The following is an 8,123-nucleotide window of genomic DNA, read 5'->3' as shown; positions in this document are numbered from 1 at the left end:
CAGTCAGTCAGCCAGCCAGCCAGTCAGTCTATCAGCTAGTCAGTCAGTCAGCCAGCCGGCCAGTCGGTCATCTAGTCAGTCAGCCAGCCAGTCAGCCAGTCAGCCAGTCAACCAGCCAGTCAGTCAGCCAGTCAGTCAGCCAGCCAGTCAGCCAGCCAGTCAGCCAGTCAGCCACTCAGCCAGCCAGCCAGCCAGTCAGTCAGTCGGTCAGTCGGTCAGCCAGCCAGTCAAGTCAGTCAGCCAGCCAGTCAGTCAAGGAGCAGAAGGAATGAACTACGGAGAGCCACGTGCTGCCAACAGGAGCCCGAGTCAGCCTCATTTCATTGGCATAGGCACTACTTAAAAACCCCCAGGTCTTAAAGTTTTTAAAATAACATGAATTCCAAGTGTTTTTAATTTAAAGACGTTTATACCTATTTAAACTGTCTAAATGAAATCATTGACTATTAACTTCCTTACACTTGGTACTTCTCTGTATCTCCACGATGTAGTAATATTTTACTTAGCTGAAAATGATTTATGAATGAGTCACATTGAAATATAAATTTAGTAAATTGGTGTGTAGTAAAATTAAGTGTGTGTTTAATTTGTTAAATTTTAAATGTTAAAATTATGTGGACAATGTTGAAGTTTAATGAACAATGCTTTTTAATAACATTTGCAGTGCCCCTTTATAAAAAGTTCATTTTATGTTGTCCAACTTGTTTGGAAAACAGTTGGATCAATAATTGCTTCAATGTTTTAAGACATTTTTGGGTGAATCTCTGGATAAGAGAAAGGTTTCCCATTCTCACCGGTTCCAGTGAGCTTTTCTGACCTGTGTGAGTTATGAACCAACGAACACAACTCCACTATAGTCCCTTTCTCCCAGAGGGTCACGTCTACATTTTCCTTCTCTTTGGAGTACTAATTGCTCATATTGAAATACTTACATTCATGCAAAATTACGTGCTCTGTTTATTTTTCTTAGCATTGGATTTTCATTTGTGACTTTCATAATATGACTTTCATTTAACATGATTTAAGGAAATAGAACTCAAAACATTAATGCAAAGAGCCTGGGACAAACGATTCGGTTTTCTACAGAACACACTATTTTTTCAAATTAATTCTTTTCAATAGTTAATAGATGATAATAATAGATTTATAAAGCTGTGCTGTACAAAGGTATGGTAAATAAAATGTTTAATTTCTCCAGGACTTAAAGCACAGTATTTCTCACTATTTTCTTATTTTTAAATTGCAGAATCTTAAATGTTACATTAATATTCCAACAAGCTTCACTACACATTAGGAGTAATATTACATATATGAACTAATAGTATTATTTTATATAATGTTTAGTTTGCAATGCATATATAATTAAGTGAACTCATGAAGAAAATGAATAGCATTCTAATTTCAAAAGTAATTTCTAAAACATTCCAAAAAAGTTCCGATACTTACTTTATAAACATTGAAACACTGCAACACACAACACTTCAGTACCTTATTCAGTGTTTTCTCCAGGTTTTATATCTCCTTTTATGTTTCTTTTAATACCTCTTTCCTTTCTGAGCCTTGTCTTCACCCATTCATTCATTTAGTATACACATATAAATGGCGTGTTCTGGGTCAGATGTTGAGAGTACAAAGGTGAAACAGGTCGGTCTCTGCCTGGGGCCTTTACCGGCTACAGATGGTTAGAAGTCTGGCAAACACGTCATGACACTACCCACATGATGTTCTTGTGCCCTACAGGAACAGCTACAGCACTCAAGAGAAAGCAAAAATTCTCCCTGGAGACATTAGAATGTTTTCACAGAGAAAGTCAGTTTGAGTTGATTAAGGAATTTCAGAAGAAAGGGTCAGAACTATAGAGGCTCTGTAGTTGTTGTTGTTTGTATTCTCGTGTATTGAACCCAGGGCTTTTAAGCGGTGGAAATTGTCTGTGAATATAGATCCTATCCCATAGCAGTCTTACGTGTCTGAGTGTTGTGCCAGGGAAAGCCAGTGATTGAGAGAGAGGACAGTGTTCAGGGTGTGTTGCCAGCTGAGCATGGGAGGGGAGTGAGGAGACCCAGTTCCAGATCGAGAAGCAGCTAGACTTTTCCAAAGTGTCCCACGTTCCCTTTGCAGTCCAGCTGTTTGTAGTCTTGTGGTTGGCAGCATATAGATGAAAATTAGAAAGAGACGAAAGATCTTGTACTCATAGCCAGCACTGGTTGAATAAATGAAGCACCTAAGTAGTATTTTGAGAAGCGCATTACAAAAAGCAAATCCCAATAGCTGTCAATTGCTAAACACTTTATATTAAACATTGATTGCCCATGCCAGAAGAGAATAAGATTCTAGATACAAGCACAGTGACCATTGCTGACTTCTGAGACTTCTATAAAGAAAGAACTTATAGAAGCAAAGTATCAGAATCTCGAGGAAGTCTCCAGAACTATCATCAGCTATATTGGCTAAAAATGTTTCGTACAAGTAAGGGAAATATATGTCATTACTCTGGAAGAAAATGGAAAAGTTGTCAGATCCAAAATGGATGTGAACCCTCACTTAATTTTGTTTTTTGTAGATAAAGCCTGGAAGTTATGAGAGATTTCTTACACATGATTGTTTGCAAGAAACTCTCACAAAAGACTATCAGAGCCTCTGGCTTGTCCAGAGGCCACCACAAACTCATGCAAGTGTTTCCTCCGGGACATCTGCCCAGCAACTGTCTGTTAGACCCTGAATCATCCACTCTTGTTATTAACCATTATGACTTAAGATCATTGTTTCAAACTCTCTGATGTAATCTTCATTTTTGTTTTTGCCTCGACCACCTTGAGTAAATCCATAGTTTAGTGCAACATGCATATTCCCAGTGTAATACTCGGCTGGCTGTTCGCAATCAAATATTGTTTTCTTTTGAGAATCTCAGATTTTTTAAAAAAGAAAATTAGACTGAAAAATATAACTGTGAATATTTTGGTTAACATGTAGAGAAAGCTGACTTATTACACAGGAAAAGAAACATGATTCCTCATACTAAATCAGAACTTGAGATTCTAAACAAATCAGTTTTGTTATTGTGCTCAGAAGCCCTTCAAGGTACTGTTTTAGATAGATACACAATTTGTATGGAGACTACTTCTACTATGTGTATATTGCTAACTGTACTGGGTTTGGTGTAATTTTTAAAACTAATTTAGGCAATAAAACCTTGTGAAACTTGTACTTTCTATAGCCACATTTAATAGGTAAGAAAATAATTTCAGAAAAAAAATAATTTTCTCAAGATACTTTAGGCATTAATTAATAAAATCTAGATTTGGACCCAGATATGTTGACCTAGCGCCAACGCTATTAACTAACTCCTGCAGTAGGCACCCTGGAAAACTGTGTCCTAATCTCCAGAGCCTGTTGTGTGTCACTCACATCCGGGGTCTCCAACTGGGCTGCACAGCGGGCAGGTAGCTGTGGGCAAACCAGCAAAGCTTGTCTTGATAACCTGTCTCCAGTGCTCATATTACTGCCTGAGCTCCACTTCGTTCACATCAACAGGACCTGTGATTCTCATAGGAGCACAAGCCCTACTGTGAATTGCAGATGGGAGGGATGAAGGTGGCATGTTCCTTCTTGTCATCCTGAAGCCACCCTTAACCCCTCAGTCCATGAAAAAATAATCTTTTCTAAAATTAGTCCCTGGTACTAAAAAGGTTGAAGACTGCTGCTGTCCTGTCAAAAAGGGTTTTGCAGCTATAATTAAGGATCTCAAAATGGGATGGTAATCCCAGATCACCTGGATGGGCCAGTGTAATCACAGCCTTCCGTACAGTGGGTCCCAGAACAGTAAGTGACAGAGAAAAGGAGATGGGAGAATAGTGGTAGCAGAGGTTGGAATGATACGGGGTTGTGCCTAACGATTGTGGTCAGCCTCTTAGAAGATGGAAAAGACTAGAAAACAGTTTCTTATGGATAAACCTGAGTACAGCCCTGTTCACTCGTTTTAGACTTCTAGTCTCCTTAACTATAAGAGAATAAATGTGTGTTGCTATAAACCATTAAATTTTATGGTAATCTGTTATGGTAGCAGTAGGAAATTAATACAATCCTATCCTATATATCTTCATATACTTGGTTGTTTTCAGACAAGATTTTGGAGCTCAGAATGGGAAAATGTAAGCAGTAGATATGTAACTTTATACTGATATCTTATTTCTGTTAGTGTCAGCAATGTATGGAATTAAGGCAGGGTAATTTTGGCCTGTGCCTTTGATATTTTAGTCTATAGGGAAAATGGAAAAAACTAGGAAATGACATGACTGGATTTTCCTAAATAATGCAATTTCAAGAGATGAGAGGTGAATTGGAGTGGCGGAGAAGAAAGGTATAAGAAAGGTGCCACCCAGGAAATCATGGCCTTTGCTCAGGAGAGAAGTGACGTGGTCATGATGTTTAGTGATGACTGAAGAGCTCCACATAAAAATAATAGTGTGCGACTAATACGTAATTAATATGTAAATAATATGACTGAACCTGTAGCTGAGGTGTGTGTGCTGGGAAAGGAAGGAGGAAGGAGGGACAGCGCCATGCTGGGTTCAGTCTTGCTAACTCTGAGATGGCTTGGACACGTGGGGGTGTGCAGGAGGCCGAGGAAGGTGAATTCAGGAGGCACCGTGGAAACATCACTCAGGATGTGGGCAGGAGGGGTAGGTAGCTTAGATCGCCGAACTACTGCCAGAGAAATTGATGAGAGGACAGGCCCCTGACAAGGGAGCGGCCCGTGCTGCCTGTTAGCGAGGAAGCACCTGCATTTGCCGTCAGGAGGTCGCGATGGCTGGGTGGGCGGAGTCTCAGTAGGGGCTCAGAGGGAGGAATGCTGGAGCTTGTACTTGCTCAAGAGGGTCCTTTGTGCACACTCGTGCCCAAATTACCTCTCACTGACACCAAGGTAATCAGTTTGTCAGCCATGGTGCAATTATTTGAAATGTAGGTGAAATTTCAACACTGTAAATCAGGGCATTCACCACCTTCTCACCTCTGCCTGCAAGAGTTAAATATTTACCAGCATTCAGCTGGGTGGGGAAGAAGGTGAAGTAAGATGGCTTTAAGTTCACAAGTGAGTGGGAGGTAGAGTTGGGGCTGAGAGAGCCTGGTATGTTTTCCAGACACTAGTGGTGAAAGGAAAGGATGGGGTAGGGTGACACAGACGCTGGCAGGTTTGGAAAAATAGTGCTATCACGTAGAAAAGTCTCAGACAGGCACGGTATAGCCTTTCTTGTGTTGCTGAACTTTTAAGAAATCTTTACTTTTAATTAGTCTTACATTTACAAAAGCATACTATTATTAGGTAAGACGTTTATCTAGTATTTGATTTCTTTCCTAATCTTGTAGCACACATTGCATAAGAAAATTTCAGTACCCCACCTCTTCTCTGTATAGTTCCATTTCATTGGCCTTGCTGGAGCTACTTGGAACCTTACTGCCCTGTGCACTTTCCCTTTAAGGCCAATCTTGGTTCAGGATACAAGATAATAATCATTTGTCTACATGTGATTGTTTGTTCAAATTATTTTATTTTCTATGTTACATTATCTGCATGTTAAATTTGCATGTTTCTGTGGAATTGAAACCCAGCATTGCAGGAAGCCTAATGTAAATGCCCTTGCCAAAGAAAATCCCTTTCTGGATTCTGAAGGAAAACCCAGAACCCAACTATCCTCTCCCGAAGGTGAAACAAATTATTCAGCACCACGCATAAGCTAATTTTTATTCAGCATTGTTCTCCTTTAAAACGGTTATTCTTTGTCTTTTTATTTATCTATTTATTTTTGGTCTACTCTGGGAAGGAAGCCTTTTCCAGAATGGCAAAGAAGTCCCAAGGCACGTGTCAGTACCTATGCCCAGAAGAGGGCAGCAGAGGATTTGCCATTCAGAAACAAACCGTGCTTAATCACTGATATTCGGAGCTCACTATTTTACTTACAGTTAGTTACTTAAAAGATGTGAAAATAAACTACTTTTAAAATAATTTAATAAAGCTTTTTGAATGGCCAGATTTCTCTTTCCATTAGAAAGTTAGAAGCTGACTATTAATGCGACAACAAAATATTTTTCAAGTAAAAAATTTTCAGAGCTGTAACATAAGCTGTTTACGCCCCTCTCCATTCTCTTAGACTCCACTATGGTCATTGTTAATAGTTAGAATTAGTGCCTACCTGTCTTTTCAATGCTTATAACATGTGCATATAACACACATCCTCCTGTAACCTGATCTTGCCACTTGAATATCTTTGCATATTAATAAAAAACTGAATTGTGTATTATTCTCTGGTTATACAAATATGTATTTACTGATGATCCCTTAGAGTGTTTTAAGTATTCACAAGCACTCAATTCAATGTCAAATATTAAATTGTTAACTTAGAATAAAATTTTAGAAATAGTATCATTAAATTAAAGTGAATGTACAGTAACTGTTATACTGATTGCCAAAATGCTTTCCAGAAATGTTTTTACAATAGACAGTCCTGAAAATATCATGAGAATGATTTTCACCTGAATTTATTCATTAGTTAAATACCCTTATTGTACCCTGAAGTGTTGGAATTTTGTCTTCTAAGTTTTTTTCATTTTATTTTTTGCAACTTATCATCTTTAAAAATAGTGTCACCAGGTCTCAAAATAAAAAATAATATGAAATAAAACTCACGTAGAAAACATCCTTTGGTTCTTAAAAATGAAACAGTGAGGGTTAAATGAAAAAGTAGTTATCTAAATATAACTGGAAAATTTTCTTCTGTGAGTAAAAAAATGATTTTAATTTACTTGCTTCCTATAACTATGATTCTTAAGAACTATTTAAGAATCTGTTGAGGAAATCCTTTAGGACACAGGAACTAAAAATAACAAATTAAAGCCTTCATGTTTAAAAGAAGCAGTGATAAATGCTAAGGAATTATTAAATATTTCATGTAACTTCAAAGGCATCACATTGCCTAATCATGGCTTCAATTTTAGACATTTTAGATACATATACTGTGGCCAAGCAGAGAGTAAACTTTGATAAAAGTTTTCTATTAAGCTACTTAACCTTACAATGAACTTCTGTGCTTCTTGAGTAAATATTCTAAGGTGATGCTTTTATTCTTTGGCCAGGATCCAGATGTCAACTTCTGGTTTTATAACAGCATATTTATACAACCCATATTCAGTTAATTTTTTCTGTTACAGACAAAGAATGAAGAATGTGCTCTGTAAAACTTTTATACAGACTTATTTTTACCACAATCTTTTTCTCATGTCTCTTTTTTTTTTTCAGTAATGTAAGCCCACAGTATTTTCCCTTTAAAAACTCGGTATTTGTTGAGATCACTTTTCTCTATTAGCTGTCAGTGATCTAATTCTTTCTTGTTTTTGTTGTGTTTGACTTCCATTTTGTTTTAAATTTGGGACTGAATGTGTCTGGGGTTGGTAGGTATTCGAGAAAAAACTGGTAATATTTAAAAAGATAGAGATAATTAAAAACTTTAAGAGGCTGATATTTCATTATCTAAATCTATTGCAAGTTTGACCTCCCTTTTAAAAAGTGAAGTGTAACAATGAAGTAGAGGAATATCATGTTGCATCTGAATTATGTGCCTCAGTCTTAAGATTTATATTCAAAAGACTTAGACTGTTTTAGATAGAGAAATTGAAGAATATCACACGTCACTTAGAGAGTTGCACTCAATGGTTGAAATCATGGTACACTTATTATGGAACTAAAATTCTAGAAAACCATGAATATAATAATATAATTCTTGATACATGCATCCCTGTTATGGTTTGTGTCTGGATGTCCCCCCAAATCCTCATACAGTCATGGGGGAGGCTTTTAGAGTTTATGACTGATTCATGGTCCAATGTTAGAATTATGGATGTGAGTGCTACACCTGCCCTGGAGCGGGTAGTTTGCATAGAGTGTAAGGAAGGGAAAGAGGCTGCTTCCCTCTGCCACTCCTCCCTTTTGCCCTTGTTGCTTTTGCTGTCTTCTGCTGCCATGAACTATTGCCCTCTGCCAAGTGCCACTCTGCCTTGGAGCCAGCCAAGTACAGACTGAAACTTCCACAAACTGTGAGCTAAATAAACCTTTCTTTCCTTAATTCTGGGTG

Source organism: Chinchilla lanigera, unplaced genomic scaffold, assembly GCF_000276665.1.
Source record: "Chinchilla lanigera isolate Chin_1 unplaced genomic scaffold, ChiLan1.0 scaffold00070, whole genome shotgun sequence".
Classification (NCBI taxonomy): domain Eukaryota; kingdom Metazoa; phylum Chordata; class Mammalia; order Rodentia; family Chinchillidae; genus Chinchilla; species Chinchilla lanigera.
Note: the sequence above shows the minus strand (reverse complement) of the source record.